Source organism: Salvelinus namaycush, chromosome 11 (assembly GCF_016432855.1).
Source record: "Salvelinus namaycush isolate Seneca chromosome 11, SaNama_1.0, whole genome shotgun sequence".
Classification (NCBI taxonomy): Eukaryota; Metazoa; Chordata; class Actinopteri; order Salmoniformes; family Salmonidae; genus Salvelinus; species Salvelinus namaycush.
The window spans coordinates 43354700-43373855 of NC_052317.1; positions in this window are offsets into that span (position 1 = coordinate 43354700).

Consider the following 19156-nt stretch of genomic DNA (forward strand, 5'->3'; position numbering starts at 1 on the left):
AACACAATACCAAAGATGTCTCAAGTTTTGAGGGAGCATGCAATTGGCATGCTGACTGCAGGAATGTCCACCAGGGCTGTTTGAAATGTGTTCATTTCTCTACCATAAGCCACCTCCAACTTCGTTTTAGAGAATTTGGTAGTATGTCAAACCGGCCTCATAACCGCAGACCACATGTAACCACGCCAGCTCAGGACCTCCACATCTGGCTTCTTCACCTGCAGGATTGTCTGAGACCAGCCACCTGGACAGCTGATAAAACTGGAGTATTTCTGTCTGTAATAAAGCCCTTTTGTGGGAGAAAACTCATTCTGATTGGGTGGGCCTAGCTGCCAAGTGGGTGGGCCTATGGCTGCGCATGTGAAATCCATAGATTAGGGCCTTATGAATTTATTTAAATTGACCGATTTCCTTTTATTCACTGTAACTCAGTAAAATTGTTGCATGTTGCATGTTGCATGTTGCATTTATATTTTTGTTCAGTATACATACGTAATAAAAAGGAAAGATGCATATAAAACAAGTCATTAAAAATAACTTGTTGAAGGTATAGTAAAAATTAGGAATAGTATACTTCACAGACAAAGCTACCCCAAACCTTTAAAAAAACGCTGACAATTTAGAAAATGTTACGGTCCGCTATAGCAGTGTTTCCCAACCCTGGTCCTCCAGTACCACCAACAGAACACATTTTTATTGTAACCCTGGACAAGCACACCTGATTCAACTTGTCAACTAATCATAAATCCCTCAAGGAATGAGGTGCATACAAGGGCTAGAACAACAACATGTCCTGCTGGGGGTACTGGAAGACGAGTTGGGAAACACTGAGCTATAGCATTCAGCTGTCTTCAGTGACCATACAATACATACTGCCAGCGGCCCTGTAACGCCGACCAGAGCCATACTATAGCTTTTGCATTTAACCAGGAAGTCCCTCTGAAGTTAGAAGACCACTTTCCCAAAGGAGACCTTAGTTTTACAGAGTAAGGCAGACTGATTTAAGATTGAACAATTGCTTGTGGGTTGCCGTGCCCATGTTGGCACCAAAAGATCCGGAGACTGATAAGTATTACATTCTCGTTCTGTGATACCCATGACCAGAGCCATATATTCAGATAAATTCATGGCTCTAATTATTTTCTTCAGTCCAGAACCCCCCTTCACATCTTGACTGCAGGTGCCACAGTCTCCACACACACAGGCTCTGAGTAGGGCCCCTTGCTGGCCTCTGTCTGGGCCGACACAGATAGGCAGTAAGTGGAGGAAGGGTTGAGGTCAGTGACGATGGAGCTCTCCCCGTACACGGTCAGTATGTGGGAGCGGCTGGCGTGGCGGGGGCGAGAACTCTGCTCTTGGACCACCAGGGTGTAGTAGGCCGCCCCCTTCACGCGGGACCACTCCACTAGGAGGACGTTTAGGGTTTCCACGGTGACCCGCACCTCGGGCATGGACAGACCTGATGAAGGAGGCAAGGAGAGTGGTCTGATTATGAACTGAATTATTTATTGAATTGATATGTTAAAGCCACTTTTCAGTTTGTAACGTTGCTCTCCTGTATCATAGAGTATGAAGTACCTATGAAGTAGAGCAGAGCTTAACTCACCCATCTCTGAGATCATCTCTTCTTCACTGAGATCTCTCCTTCTCAAGTGATGCACTGTAGATGGGAACCATGTTAAGAGACAGGGATTAACATTGTATTAAGAGACAGTGATTAACATTATATTAAGAGACAGGGATTAACATTGTATTAAGAGACATTGATTAACATTGTATTAAGAGACAGTGATTAACATTATATTAAGAGACAGTGATTAACATTATATTAAGAGACAGTGATTAACATTATATTAAGAGACAGTGATTAACATTATATTAAGAGACAGTGATTAACATTATATTAAGAGACAGTGATTAACATTATATTAAGAGACAGTGATTAACATTGTATTAAGAGACAGTGATTAACATTATATTAAGAGACTGGCTTCTGCCTATTTCGATAACAAACGGTCACATTTTCAAACACAACCGTCTGGGTTGGTTCCTACCTGTTATTTCCCTGGTGGGGTCGCTCTCCCCGGCAGTGTTGCTAGCGGTGACCTCCAGGTTGTTGTAGTCGAGGTTGGCCAGGGAACAGGACAGCTGTACCGTGCTGCACACCCGGGTCCGCACCACGCCACTAATGTCATACACCGTATACATGGTGGCGTAGACGGAACCATTCCACGAGATGGTGGCCGAGGAGTTCGAACCACTGTAGGTCACCACCGGTGGAGGGCAAGGAGCTGGAGAGAGATGGAATGCTATGGTTAGAGTTATGGTTATGGTTACGGTTGTGGTTGAGTTATGTTTAGGGCAAGGTCTATATGACCTCACCAGGAAAAACTCTGGGTCCTAGTAATGTTATGTTATGTCATGACTATAAGCTATAAACATAAAGAGTTGCACACTCCATATATAAACTCCCAGTAATTTATTGGGTAAATCACCAACGTTTCGGCATCACTGTGCCCTGAAGAAGGCACCCTGAAGAAGACACAGTGATGCCGAAACGTTGGTGATTTACCAACGTTTATATTTGGAGTGTGCGACTCTTTATTTTTATAGCTTAGTTTATTCGCCGTTAGTCAGCACCTCTACATAATATACTTTTCTCTGGGTGTGCACCAGCTCATGTTTTTTATATGTCATGACTTTAACACATGATGCACTGATGTCAGATTTTGGTGTGAAATGTGTTATGCCATAGAGATAGATTGAGGACAAAAGAAGAAGAAAATTGACTGCTTTAAAATGTAGCTGCTGTCACACATAATGGCACAGATACATACATGAGTCCTCTATCTAAATCTATGAGTTATGAGTCCTCTATCTAACTCTATGAGTTATGCACATCTGTCCCACGTTAGGCCTCTTGCTGTACCTGTGATTCCAGTGATGACCGCAGAGGGGGCGCTGTCGCCTGCAAAGTTCCTGCTCCTCACTGTCGCGCTATAGGACGCGCCACAGGGGAGGAGCAGCTCAAAGAAGCTGGAGCTGGTCCAATAGGAAGACAGCTCGAACAGGGATTGGCTGTCTCCCAGGATGCTCCCGGTCACCTCCAGCAGGTATTGGACGTTGGGACAGTTCACATGGGTCCAGGAGGCACGCAAAAACTGGGTCTGGTTCTGCATGGGGAACATGGTCACTGCCATGGTCTCTGGGGGACAGGGAGCTACAGAAAAGGGGAAGGACAAACTGTCAGACTTTGAACAAAACGTCAACAAATACCTATACAGATCTAAACATGTTCCTTCCTCTCTGACCTTCCTCTCCAATGTGTTTGATGAAGAGATGAGGAGGGAAGATGTCAGGAATCAAGAAAATATCAATTGAGAGAGAGCCTCTAAGATGAGTTATCCTCCCAAGACCCAAGGAAAACTATCACTACTCAATGATCAATGTCTGTACAATAAGGTGACTGTACAATAAGATGGCTGTACAATACCTGCTCCAGCCAGCAGAGGCTCACTGAAGGAGCTGTTGCAGGTCCCGTCTGAGGCCTGAACAGAGAAGTTGTACTGGGCACCACACTCCAGCCCTGTGATGGTACAGGAGGTCCCTGTGCTCTCACAGTAAAGCATGATGCCATCCTCAGCCTGGGCACGGGCCCAGTAGTCCACAACACCACCTCTGACTGTCCACGACAGCAACGCAGAGTGGTTGACACACTGGACCAACACGGACAGACCGTCTGGCTGGCAGGGCACTGAAGGAGAGAAAGGTCAAAGTTGAAAGTTTAGGTCAAATGGCAGATGATGACACCATATAAATAGTGCATCATATTTCGCCAGAAGCACATGGAGCATGTCTTCATAAGTTCTTTGGGACACACACACGTCATTTTTGTGTGATGCGTACCCGTATTGAACGTGACGTTCTGCCTGGCCATACTGGAGCAGTTCTCGTGGCTGGCGGTCACAGAGACGGAGTACTGCTGACCACACTGCAGCGCAGACAGCGAGCAGTTGTTGGCGGTCGTGTTGCAGGACCGCACGTCACCATTTCCACCCATTGCGATCACGAGGTAGGTCTCAGCCACAGGGGACGCGGTCCAGGACACGTGCGCTCCATGGGACTCACAGGAGGAGCTGATGACCACACCCTGGGGTGGGCAGGGTTCTGAGAGGAACAGAGAGGGAGGAGGGTGAGAGGTCAGAGATGAACTTTAGATAGATAACTAGAACAAGCAAGGACACTAACTATGTTGACTATAATGACCACTGTTATAACAACTGTTATAAACCCTATTCTGGAACAGCTTTACTACAGAGTACCAGGGTCTGTATGCACAAAGCGTCTCAGAGCAGGAGTGCTGATCTAGGATCAGTTGTCTTTTAGCTCCTAATGAATATGATTATATGGACAGGCAGGTCCTGATCCCAGATCAGATCTCAGTACTCTAAGGTACTTTGTGAATACAGGACCTGGTATGACTCTTAATTCAGCAATGAAAGTAACATAGTAACCTACCCATGCTGATCCTATAAGGAGGACTCCTCTGACTGGTGCAGCTGTCTGATGATGCTGCTACGATGACGGTGTAGTGCAGACCGCAGAGCGCCCCCTCCAGGTCACAGCTGCTGGCAGAGCTGTTGCAGGTCAGCACGCTGCGGTCACTGGCCTCCGCTATGGCGGTGTACACAGTGTTTCCCACGCTGCCCCCCATGGGCTCCCACAGGACCAGGATGGAGGAGTTGTGACACTGGGCGAAGGCGGTGATGCTTGCCAGGGCGCAGGGAGCTGGAGGTAAACACATGATATTTTGTTATTGATTTTCAGAGAGATATATAGCATGACACTAAATAATATAACAGTGGAAGACAAAATGATAGCCAGTAAAATAGGTTAAAATAATTACTATAATTTTCCCAGTCAACTTACATTGTCCTCCAAGAGTTACTGAATATCACTTAGATTTATTTTTACGCCAACGACCAAAAACCCTACATCCCAGCAAAATAGCCCCATTCATCCAACCAGAACCAGGCGACATCGCCATTCATTACCTGTCTCGAGGTCGAAGGTCGCACTGGGTGGACTATCACAGTGTCCGTTGCTAGCAGTAACAGAGAAGTTGTAGCGCACGCCGCAGGCCAGGTCAGGCACCTCACAGGTGGTGTCAAAGCCGGGGATGGAGCAGGAGGAGTTGTACCCCCCCACGCCATCAGCAGTCACCATGTATCTGTCCACCCCCAGAGCAGGGGCCCAGGACACCCAGGCAGAGTTGGTCACACAGTTCTGGCTACCTTTCACCCCCGTGGGCATGCATGGGGCTGGGTAGAAGGAGAGGAAGGGACGGTTAGATACACTGGAGCAAAAGTCCTAGAGAGAAGATGCCTTTTAGTAGGGAAGTTATGAACACTTTGAAGGAAGGTTTAGAGTCAGAAAAAAGTATCTCATCTGGGATCATGGATCATCTAGAACTTTATATGTGTTGTATAAAAATAGCTATTCTGTTTCCATCAATCTAATTACAAAAATGTTCAGGAATCAAACTGTAGATCGGTTATGTATTAGTGGCTACACAATAGTTGATGGTGCATTCTGATGACAAACAACTGAGCAATGTCGTGTTCTGATGACCCGGCCGTACCTGATGAGACGTTGAGAGCCTGACTTGGCATGCTGTGGCAGCCTCCTCTGGCAGCGGTGACCTGGACAGAGAAGCTCTCTCCACAGGGCAGACTGGTGATGGAGCACTGGGTGTCTGTAGTGTTACAGGAGTGGCTGCTCCCTCCCTCTGTCACTGCATTCACCAGGAAGAACCGGGCATCCATGTTGGGTTCCCAGGTCACCAACATGATGCCTGAGGCACAGTACACCTGGGCAGCCACATTCTGGGGTGGGCAGGGGGCTGGAGGGAGGGATTCTCATTAGTCAATTCGATTAGCAACACATTACTATCTGTGTATGTGTGTATGTGTGTGTGTGTGTGTGTGTGTGTGTGTGTGTGTGTGTGTGTGTGTGTGTGTGTGTGTGTGTGTGTGTGTGTGTGTGTGTGTGTGTGTGTATGTGTGTGTGTTCATGTTTTTTGCCCGTCTCACCCGTTTGCACGTCTGAGCTGACACTCTGAATGCTCCTACAGACTCCATCCATAGAGTGGACTGAGACATTGTACATCTGGCCACACTGCAATCCCTCCAGATCACAGTAGGTGGCGCTAGAGTTACAGGAGGTAATGTGGCTGTTGGTAGCCTCTCCTACAACCATATAGGACAGTGCTCCACTGCCTCTGTCCCAGGTCACTGAGGTAGAGTTGGTGCTGCACTGGAGGCTAGTCTGCAGGTTACTAGGAGCACAGGGCCCTAGAGTGGAGGCGAGAGGATGGACAGTGGGTTCATTTGGTGTTATTCAATTATCTAATTAATTGAAAAACACATACATTCATATAATAAGAAAATTACTTGGATAGTCTTATAATAACCAAGATATTACTCCAAATGATCAAAGATATGCACTGAGTGTACAAAACATTGAGAACACCATCCTCATATCTGCACAATCTCGAACAGCCTACTGTCACTCACAGATTCACTATCTGCAAATGAATGTGAACAAAGCGGAATCAGGAAATTAATGCACACTCTCCATTGCTATTCAATGCAGATTCCGCATGAATTCCTATTTGATCAACAGTTTTTGATTCGGTGTGTGAATCTGGGCTGGCGATAAACTACTTTGGCACACTTTCTAAACCCAGAGGCGCAAAATAGCGAGACTTCCGGGAAGGCTTGCAAAACAGACCAAGCAGAGCAGGCCGGGGTTTGAGAAGTCAATTAGAGTGAACAGTTCTTCCTTTATTGTTAATTTTCTAGAAATTTAAAGGCACAACCTAGATTCAAGCACGTCTTAAGTAGTTGAAGATGTTATTACTCCAACCTCGTGAAAGTGTCAAAATGACACGATTTAATTTTCGTTAAAAACATCTTTATTTCGAAGGAGTGCCTTTGATTTGATGGCCTGCACATGCGCAGTTGGCGCATGACACATGGGCTGGGTTTCAAACTCAAAGTAGACAGCCCTCGGCCCTAAACCCTCAGCCCTTGGGGGAATCCCCACGGCCATATTTGTCGTCGCTTCAAATGATTAGCCAAGCAAGGGAAGTTTGCAACGTTAGCTTTTGGAAATTGTAGAAATAAAACATTTGTTAGCTAATTCATTTGCTAGCTATCATACAGTAGGCGTATATTAATAATTATATAGTTAATATAAGTAGACATGCAAGCATAATTGACTGTAGCGTATATAAAGCACCCACAAGCTACCGGTGGCTGAAAACACAATCATTGCAGGGATGAACGAGTGACGAATTTCCGGGCAAGGGCGGTCCATTTATAAATCATGCCTTCTTGCCTCGCCCCTTGCCCTGCAAGTGTATACTCGTCAGACGTCATGATACGTCATCAGAAGTGTCCACTTGCTTGGCTAATCATTTGGACCACCCTCCAAGATGGTGATGAGGATTCCTCCAAGGGCATAAAGCGATACCATATTGTATCTTTTATGAGTTTGAACCGCAACCAAGCACTGGCTGTAGTACTTTCTTCTTCTATGGTATCATGGCGGTCTGCAAACAATAGTTTTAAGTACATACCACCACCTACTGTGCTGGAATGTACAATCAATCATGATCTGCCAAATTCTGTACAACCATGAAAATAAAATTCTAAACCAAATAAATCCCTAATTATGGTGAATTCTTCCACATTCACCATAATTATGTGCCCCCCCACAATTGGCACATATTTTCTTTCCTTTACACTGAGCAGCTACAGTACATGTCCCATTCTTTGCATTTCTGGGACAAATTCTCTTAACAGTGAAACTAAGGAAAACTATCTGTACTTTTCCCGGTAAGACGTTCTCAAACCTCAGCATCACTGATAAGCTTTCACTTCTTTGACCCTCTTTCCTACTGATTAACCTTTTGGCCTCAATCACTCTCCCTCCCTTCACATTTTCTTTAACATCATCTGTGGACATAGATATTGGGACACCAGTGATGACTTTCCTCAATCTAGCATAAGCACCAGGTACATGGCTTTTAATCTTCTTCCCATTAAGCTTTTCCATTTTCTGAATCTTCTCTTACTGAGCCTGAATACCACACAATATTAACAATCTACCATTTCCAATGAACCAAGCTAATTTCACTTCACCTTCCTCTTTCTCTACAGCATTAGTTAGTCTGATAGGGTGTAAGTGAGGCCCTGTCGTCTCATCAAACACCATCACCACTTTCCACTCCAACACATCATTAGTCTTGCTTCCTAACTTGGCCCTCTTTAAGCTTTCTTTACTAGAGGCTCCACTTCTTCCTGTGTCATGATCTCTCTTCTTCCTATGTCTTTCCACTACCGACCATTCCGGTCCTTGACCCTCATCCTCCCGGCCATACCATCAGAACTGACACCCATATTGTTCTCATTCCAGCACAGCTGCTGCTTCACCAGCTTTTTCTCAATGTCCTCCATTTTGTCCACACTACTCGCTGCCATTTATTTCCCATTACCACATTTCTGCAATAGCGAAACAAGATATCAAACAACTCTCACTTGTGGTGAAACAATCGGTCTCATTCATTTCTAGCCGCCTCGAGTCGGCACTGTAATACTTTATGCAGAAACGTTCCTTTTCTAGAATGGAAGGGCATCTCTCACCTGTCTGCAGACTGGAGCCTATGCTATGGGTGGAGTTACACTGCAGGTTGGAGGCTGTGACGGACACAGAGTAGCTCCGCCCACAATCCAGGCTGGGCACGCCGCATAGGCTGGTGGGGGACATGCAGGTCTGTGACTGGCCGTCGGTGGTCTCCAGGGTGGCAGTGTAGAAGTCCGTCCCGTTACTTTCCTCCCAGGTAACCATGGTGATGTTGGAGAGGCAGTCCAAGGAGGCGTAGACTGCAGTAGGTGGGCAGGGCCCTGAATGAGAACATGTGAGGTCAATTAACATTCACTCAGTTCAATTTAGTTGAATTCACTTTGAGAATTAAATTCACTTGAACTCTAACTCAATTCACTTTCACTTAATCAATGGAACTCAATTCAGTAGAATCTAACTAACACACACTGTTCTGTGATATTTTTTTCTTACACGTCTGTATGTTAGCCGGGCCACTAGGGGCGCTGCTGCAGTCCTGGTTGGCAGCGATGACAGTCATACTATAGCTCTTGCCACAGGAAAGCAGAGGGAGTTGGACAAGGTTGGTGTTGACAATTCTCTCCATGAAGTACCCATCGGTGCCATACACTGCCAACAGGTACTTCTCTGCCCCCTCACTGGCATTCCAGTTCAGATAGACCATACTCATGCCACAGTCCAGACTGGCTACCAGGTCCTGGGGCACACACGGAGCTGGGGGGGAAATAAAACATGGGAGCTTGATTAAAGACCTTTGCAAAACCTAGTGGGTGTTATGCTACGTTAATAACCAAGTGAAGTAGTAATTGCCAGTTGGATCAATTCGCATGCTTTGAACTCGTTGAGAAACGGCGATTGGCTAATGTCCAACAAGCTCGTCAACCATAAACTAGGCCCGGTTTTATGACTTAACAACCGGATCGTAAATACCTTTCAGAAACTTTCCCTTTGGCTCTGCAGTATTGAGAATGGAATGTCTGAGTATTACAACAGAGAGAGACTTTGCCAAAAAATTGTCCCAATGAACATTCCAACAAATGTTGGAAATTATGACAGATAGATTATGGAAAATGTATGTCTATTTTGTGATGTCATTACAATGATCAGAAAGACTTTATAACAAGATAACTGTAACTCTGAAAGTGTACACGTCCTAGTTATCGGGTTTGCATCTAAATGTTGTATAAAATAAATGTATGTGAATACTTTTGAAAAGATAGAAATGTGATTTTAGCCTTCTAAATGAGATAATGGTTTTTCATATATACCTGGGCCAAGTCAGTAACGACACCCACATAAGCACAGACATTGTATCGGCATGATGGAACCGCCTTTCAGGCCAGAGTGCTTCAAAGGACTCGCTGAAGAATTAACATATTAGACAAGAGAGCGTGGAGCGGTGGCTACACGGCTGGAAATGGTTAAAACTACAAGACCAGAAAATGGTAAGACCCTCTGAAACTCTCGACGAGTGACGAAGGTGAAGACTAGACTAAAACATGCACTGCCTGCAGCTCTTCATGTAACGTAGTCTAGGACAATTGACCAAGACGAGAGGGAAGGACAAATTCCTCTCACCATCATAGGTACCACTGAGGTATCTATCTAATGAACATAGGGAAATACAGATCCCTCTGAACACAGGGTGGTACACCACTGATGTATCCATTCTAATGAACACTCCAGAACAAAGAAGCATACAACTAAGAAGGACATTGTAACCTCTGGTGGACAACCAGAGACTTACACAATCAGAGACTTAGATCGAACCACTTCCCGCAGACGGATCGAGTTCAACAGAGAGACGGCAAAGACATCCATCAGTAAATATATACATTGCAATTATTTTCGAATGAGCCGTCGTTCATGTGCAAAGTATTCATATTCCCATGAGCAGAGCTTCCACATGTTTGTACGATAAGTCCACTCTCTTTGTCTCTCCCGCTCTTTTTCTTTCCCCACCCCCTTTCCATTGTGTAACAAGCCCTCATATTGGATTAGTCCACCGGGGATTTTTCATTTCATTATGTTAGTAATTCATATAACCTATACCGTGTGTGTGTTTATGTAATTCTGTGTGATTATTTAGTTAGTTAGTAAATAAATGATTAAGCCAATTTGTGTAACGCTGATTCATCACTTAGGCTAGGGTTCATGCAGATATCCAAGAATATTGCGACGTTCAGAATGAGACTGATATGAGGAAATTATTGATTGATGACTGGTATGATATCGATATATTCTTGAGTTAATTCGGGAAAACGGTAACTCATTAAATAAACTTTTCCCGTGGTGCCCGAAATGACTAATTAATTAATTGTTACATGATTCATTTAATCAAGTAATAATTGAACGTAGGAGGTAATTATTTGATGAATAGCAGTCATCACATTAATGGTAGTCACGTCACGACAGTTGTATTCATCTGATACAAGACATACTGTATATCTTTGCTACGCTAATACAAATACATTGATTAAGCTCTGTGCATACCCATATGGATGATGGTGCTGTTGCCAGGTGAGCTGGTGCAGATATCGTCCCCTGACGTCACATGGACGATGTACTCCTCCCCACAATGCAGGTTGCTCCATGTGCAGGAGGTGTTGTTGGTGACACACGGGTGTGTGTGCGTGTCCCGTCCAATGGCTATGGCCGTGTAGGTGTCGGCACCGTCACTGGGCATCCAGCTCACTGATCCCATGCTGGCCTCACACTCTACAAAGGTCTCAACTGCCTGGGGCACACAGGGAGCTGTAGAGAGAGAGATACAGGTCACCCCATAATTCCAACCATGGTTTGATCCGGTGTGCCACGCGTGGTGTTGGAACGTACCAGTTTTGAAGGTGACGGGGGTGCTGGGCTGGCTGTCACAGCGATGGTCCTGGCCCAGCAGAGTGACACTGTAGGTCTGTCCGCAGGGCAGCGAGGCCGACAGGGAGGTGTTGGTGGTGTTGAAGGCCTCCACGTATCCCAGGTTCCCTGTGGCGGTGACCATGTAGAGCGCCGCGCCGCTGGCCGGATGCCAGGAGAGGAGGAACTGCTCGCTGTTACACAACAGCTGGGAGGTAACACCTGTAGGCTGGCATGGCTCTGAGAGGGGGAGAGATGGTGGAGCAAGAGAGATGGGGAGAGAGAGAGAGATGGGGGAGATAAAGAGAGAGATGGGAGAGAGAGAGACAGAGAGAGAGAGTAATGTCAGACGGACCTACTGTGAAATCATTCAATAATGAACCACAACAGTGGCAGAATCGATCATTGAAAAGGTTTAATAATATGAAGCCAACTAAGTCTATTGTGCAACTGGCTGCTATAGGCTAGTACCTGTGTTAATCTGAACAGTGTTGCTGGGTGGGCTGTGGCAGCCATTGGCGCTTGCGGTCACAGTGAAGCTGTAGGTTTCTCCACAGGTCAGGTCAGTGAAGTGACAGGTAGAGCCAATGGAGTTACAGTGCTGCACTGCCCCATCTGACCACCTGGCGGCGCTAGACACATACAGCTCCACTTCCGACCTCTCCTCCCAGGACAGGTTGGCTATCTGGGTGCCACATGTCAAGTCTACAGCAACATGCTGGGGGGCGCACGGACCTGGGGGGGTCAAAGGTTAGAGATTTTGAGGGGTTACACATGAGAGGAAGAGAAGAGGGTTTACACAGGTCAGAAAATCGGTTTGGAAATAAACTGAAAAGATATAAGCAATATGGTGTTGGTTCCTCCCTGCTTTTCAATGGAGGTAGGATAGCGTCTGTACTCTGTAACATTGCTTACACCTATCTAGATCATTCACATCTGCGAACACACAAAAGTCTAGTATATGTAAAAAGCAACCTGTCCAGACATCAACTTACGTGTGTCGAAGCTGGCGTTGATGGGGACAGTGATCTGACACTCCTGGTTGATGGCGGTGAGTGTGACGTTATAGTGTCCCCCGCAGGACAGACCCGTGACATTACAGTGGTTCTGCTGGGTGGTGCAGGAGACTGCCTCGCCCTCCACCCCATTGGCAGACAGGGTATAGTTGTTGGCTCCATCAGTGTAGCTCCAGGACAGCAGGGCGGCGCCATCGCTCCCACAGTCCACCTGGGCCTGCACACTGCTGGGGAGACATGGGGCTGGGGCGGGGGGAACAGGGGACAGAAGGTTAGTAGGGGACTCACATAGACAGAGACCTATTATTGAAAACAGGGGCATGAGATGGGACGGGTAGTTGTAAGCATTGCAAGATTTTCTCAGACAAAAGCTTTGTGACAAATCTGCTCCAGGGGCCCTGCTCTGAGGCTGACCCCGTGTAAATCCCAGTCTGTCAGGCTGATCCTGTGTAACTCCCAGTCTGTCAGGCTGACCCTGTGTGGCCCCCAGTCTGTCAGGCTGATCCTGTGTAGCTCCCAGTCTGTCAGGCTGACCCTGTGTGGCTCCCAGTCTGTCAGGCTGACCCTGTGTGGCTCCCAGTCTGTCAGGCTGATCCTGTGTGGCTCCCAGTCTGTCAGGCTGACCCTGTGTAGCTCCCAGTCTGTCAGGCTGATCATGTGTGGCTCCCAGTCTGTCAGGCTGACCCTGTGTGGCTCCCAGTCTGTCAGGCTGATCCTGTGTGGCTCCCAGTCTGTCAGGCTGACCCTGTGTAGCTCCCAGTCTGTCAGGCTGACCCTGTGTAGCTCCCAGTCTGTCAGGCTGACCCTGTGCGGCTCCCAGTCTGTCAGGCTGGGTACTGTGGCAGCAAAAAAAGAAATATGCAAATGAGCCAGTAGAGATGTATTGTGTTGTGCTCACCTGGTGAGAGACTGACTCCAGAGGAGACTGAACTGTTGAACTGTACTCCCAGCGCTCTGACATAGACGTGGTACACCGTGCCGCAGTTCAGCCCTCCCATGTCACAGCTGGATGCCGTGGTGAGACAGTCGGTGGAGTGGCCATCCTGGCCTCCCAGGACGACGGCGTAACCCACAGCGACATCACTCGCTTCCCAGGAGACAGAGCCTGTCAGAGTGTTACAGTCCATACTGGCCTGCACATTGGTGGGTGGACAGGGCTCTGAAAGACACATACACACACACACACACACACACACACACACACACACACACACACACACACACACACACACACACACACACACACACACACACACACACACACACACACACACACACACATACACACACACACACACATGCGCAAGAGAAACACATGAGCTACAGTCACACATATGTGAAGCAGAGTGTGAAAAATGTAATGGGTTATCTGTAATGGGGCGGCAGGTGGCCTAGTCGTTAGACTGTTGGGCCAGTAACTGAAAGGTTGCTAGATCGAATCACCAAGCTGACAAGGTAAAAATCTGTTGTTCTGCACCTGAACAAGGCAGTTAACCCCCTGTTCCTTGGCTGTCATTGAAAATAAGAATGTGTTCTTAAATGACTTGCCTAGTTAAATAAAGGTTAAATAATAGCACATTTTAAAAATCTATGAGCGTTATCTATCAGGGTTATCTATGAGCGTTATCTATCAGGGTTATCTATGAGCGTTATCTATCAGGGTTATCTATGAGCGTTATCTATCAGGGTTATCTATGAGCGTTATCTATCAGGGTTATCTATGAGCGTTATCTATCAGGGTTATCTATGAGCGTTATCTATCAGGGTTATCTATGAGCGTTATCTATCAGGGTTATCTATGAGCGTTATCTATCAGGGTTATCTATGAGCGTTATCTATCAGGGTTATCTATGAGCGTTATCTATCAGGGTTATCTATGAGCGTTATCTATCAGGGTTATCTATGAGCGTTATCTATCAGGGTTATCTATGAGCGTTATCTATCAGGGTTATCTATGAGCGTTATCTATCAGGGTTATCTATGAGCGTTATCTATCAGGGTTATCTATGAGCGTTATCTATCAGGGTTATCTATGGGCGTTATCTATCAGGGTTATCTATGGGCGTTATCTATCAGGGTTATCTATGAGCGTTATCTATCAGGGTTATCTATCAGGGTTATCTATGAGCGTTATCTATCAGGGTTATCTATGAGCGTTATCTATCAGGGTTATCTATGAGCGTTATCTATCAGGGTTATCTATGAGCGTTATCTATCAGGGTTATCTATGAGCGTTATCTATCAGGGTTATCTATGAGCGTTATCTATCAGGGTTATCTATGAGCGTTATCTATCAGGGTTATCTATGAGCGTTATCTATCAGGGTTATCTATGAGCGTTATCTATCAGGGTTATCTATGAGCGTTATCTATCAGGGTTATCTATGAGCGTTATCTATCAGGGTTATCTATGAGCGTTATCTATCAGGGTTATCTATGAGCGTTATCTATCAGGGTTATCTATGAGCGTTATCTATCAGGGTTATCTATGAGCGTTATCTATCAGGGTTATCTATGAGCGTTATCTATCAGGGTTATCTATGAGCGTTATCTATCAGGGTTATCTATGAGCGTTATCTATCAGGGTTATCTATGAGCGTTATCTATCAGGGTTATCTATGAGCGTTATCTATCAGGGTTATCTATGAGCGTTATCTATCAGGGTTATCTATGAGCGTTATCTATCAGGGTTATCTATGAGCGTTATCTATCAGGGTTATCTATGAGCGTTATCTATCAGGGTTATCTATGAGCGTTATCTATCAGGGTTATCTATGAGCGTTATCTATCAGGGTTATCTATGAGCGTTATCTATCAGGGTTATCTATGAGCGTTATCTATCAGGGTTATCTATGAGCGTTATCTATCAGGGTTATCTATGAGCGTTATCTATCAGGGTTATCTATGAGCGTTATCTATCAGGGTTATCTATGAGCGTTATCTATCAGGGTTATCTATGAGCGTTATCTATCAGGGTTATCTAGGAAGGTTATCTCAATATCTTCCGGTACTTTTATTGAACTTATTCCAAATTATAGCTGCTTTTTAAACCACCCCACTAACCCCTCCCATCCTCTCTCTAGCCAATCCCAACCTACATCCTGCTCACATTACTGACCTGTCATCAGGGTGTAGGGCTTGGTGGTGACACTGTTGTTACAGGCGCTGTTGCTAGCAGAGACGGTGACATTGTAGATCTGGCCGCAGGCCATGCCGGGCAGGTCACAGTAGGTGTCGTTGGTGTGACAGCTGACCGTAAGGCCCTGGTCAGTGATGGCCTGGGCAGAGTAGGAGGTGGCACCTTTAGCCGTGTCCCAGAACAGCTGAGCAATGGACAGGCTGTAGGACACATTGAGATACATGGGTACACAGGGCTCTGGGGGAGAGAGGGAGAGAGGGAGAAGGGGAGAGAGGGAGAGAGGGAGAGAGGGAGAGAGGGAAAGGGGTTACTTGTTGTTATATAGATGTGATTACAGTATGTATGTGTTTAATACATGGGACAGAGGGGTGTTACATATGGGTTATTACAAGGTTATTACAAGGTTATTACATAGGTGTATTAACAGGGGTATTACAGGTGTCATCTCTCCCTCCCGCCGTCCCTCCCTCCGTCCCTCCCTCCCTCCCTCTCACCTGTGGTGAGGTGTCCTGTCATCTGTGCCACACTACTGCAGCTCTCTCCCAGAGCCTTCACAGTCACAATGTGTTCCTCCCCACAGTCCAGAACACTTATCTCACAGTTGGTGTGGTTGGTGGCACAGCTAGCGTTGTGGCCCGACCCGGCTGTTACTATGGTGACGTAGGACAAGGCGCCGGCGCTGGGTTGCCAGGATACAGTGGCGGAGACCGCCTCGCAGTCCATGATGGCCTGAATGGAGCTGGGCAAGCAAGGCACTGTGGGATTGATGGAGAGAAATGTTACCAGATGCTCCTGTGTGTGTGTGTGTGTGTGTGTGTGTGCATTTCTGTTTGTGTGTGTGGGTGTGCATTTCTGTTTGTGTGTGTGTGTGTGTGTGTGTGTGTGTGTGTGTGTGTGTGTGTGTGTGTGTGTGTGTGTGTGTGTGTGTGTGTGTGTGTGTGTGTGTGTGTGTGTGTGTGTGTGTGTGTGCATTTCTGTTTGTGTGTGTGTGTGGGTGTGCATTTCTGTTTGTGTGTGTGTGTGTGTGTGTGGGTGTGCATTTCTGTTTGTGTGTGTGTGTGTGTGTGGGTGTGCATTTCTGTTTGTGTGTGTGTGTGTGTGGGTGTGCATTTCTGTTCGTGGGTGTGCATTTCTGTTCGTGGGTGTGTATGTGTGTGTGTGTGTGTGTAGGTGTGCATTTCTGTTCGTGTGTGTGTATGTGTGTGTGGTTCCTACCTGAGTGGGTATGGGTGTCAACGCTCTGTGGGCTGGTGCACTGGTCATCTGACCCAGCTACAGTCACATGGTAGACCTGTCCACACTGAAGACCTGTGACGTTACACTGCTTCCCCACCGACATACACGTGGTAGACATGCCGTTACTATCCTCCAACGTGGCGGTGTAGTACTCTGAACCGTCACTCGCAAACCAGGAAGCAGTCACAGCATTGGACAGGCAGTCAGAAGCGGTCATGACACCCGTGGGCACGCAGGGAACTGGAAAGGAGATTGAGATGACATAATGTACAATAGAATGACCGCGAGATTTAAAACCATGGCCTTTGTGATTTTAAAAGACAATGTGATAACAGGGTTCGATGTGAGCCTTTCTGCAGTAGAAATCATTCCATGTCATTAGATGTTTATGCACAACATCCCACCTGTCTTGACTTCCACTGACTGGCTGCTAGCGCTGGTGCACGTGTTGTCCTGAGCTGCCACTGTGACCGTGTATGTCTGTCCACACAGTAAGGTCGTCAGTTCACAACTCAGGCCTGCTGATTGGCAGTTGCCAGAGTGACCTGCACTGCTATTGGCTACTACAGAGTAAAGGTCGGCCCCCAGGCTGCTGTTCCAGGTCATGGCGGCCATGTTGGTGCTGCAGCTCAGGTTGGACACGGGAGCAGAGGGCACACATGGAGCTGGGAGGGAACATCAGAATGCCATGGAATTAGATGGATCTGGGATGGAGTCATATTTCTCCTGCTTCTACTTGGGTTGACCATTCCTTTAATAACCAATCGGTGAATAAATATGTGTAGCAGCCCTGTGATTAGTAGCTGGTGTTGGTTACCAGTTACATTGGTATGATTTACTGTATATATATATACGTATATAGATATATATATATAGGTTTGGTTAGGGTCATGGTTTGCTTGGTTGCCTTAGTAACACACCTGTCTTGATAGAGGATTCCGAGCTTTGGGAGCTGTTGCAGGTATGTCCCTCTGCAGCCACCGTCACTGTGTACGTCTCTCCGCAGGGAAGGGAAGTGATGTCACAGCCGGTTGTGTTGGAGGAGCAGGAAGCTGCCTCTCCACCAGCCCTGTGTAGTCTAGCTGTATAAGACAGCGCCCCCTGGCTGTGGGTCCAGCTAATGCAGGCAGTGCGGTTCTCACAGCCCACTGAGGTGTGGATGTTCTGGGGAGGACAAGGGGCTGCAGGGGGAAACACATGAACATGTTAGCACCAGGACCGAAACTCCGTTATGAGTTTCAAAGGTTTTCACTTGGCTAAACTGGCCTCAGAATAGGATCTGTGACCTGTGTGTACTAAAGCCTGGGTCCTGAATGAGCACAAGCAGAGAGACTCACACACATACTTGAATATAGAAACACACACACACACACGCACGCACGCACGCACGCACGCACGCACGCACGCACGCACGCACGCACGCACACACACACACACACACACACACACACACACACACACACACACACACACACACACACACACACTCACACTCACACTCACACTCACAGTTGTACCTGTCATTGACTGTATCATAGCACTGGGAGGGCTGGCACACAGCCTGTCTGAAGCGGTCACACTAAAAACATACTGCTGTCCACACTGCAGGCTGGACACCTGGCAGGAAGTGACATCACTGGAGTTACACTGCAGGCTCCCGCCCTGGCCGTCCTCCGCTGTGACTTCATACAGCTCCGCCCCTGCAGCCGTTGCCCAGGTGATAGAGGCGGAGTCAGAGGAGCAGAGCAGCTGGACATCAGAGAGGAGGGGCACACAGGGCGCTGAGGGAGGGGACAGGTGAGAACGTTACAACCTCATAGCAACCTTTATACAAAATAAGTTAGCACTTTATTAATCAAATTTCCCCTTTGCGGGATTAATAAAGTACTATCTTATCTTACAAACCTTACATAGTGTACAATCACAGGAGGCTGCTGAGGGGAGGACGGCTCATAGTAATGGCTGGAATGGAGCAAATGGAATGGCATCGAACATGGAAACCATGTGTTTGATGTATTGATACCATTCCACTAATTCCGCTTCAGCCATTACCAAGAGCCCGTCCTTCCAAATGAAGGTGCCACCGACCTCCCAATGTCATATATTTTCAGATTTGCTCAGTAGATAATATAACTCTCCCACTGACGTGTCACTGACCTGTAGTGAAGGTAAACGTCAAGCTTGGGATGCTCGAGCAGTTGTCCTTTGAGGCTGTGACGGTGACG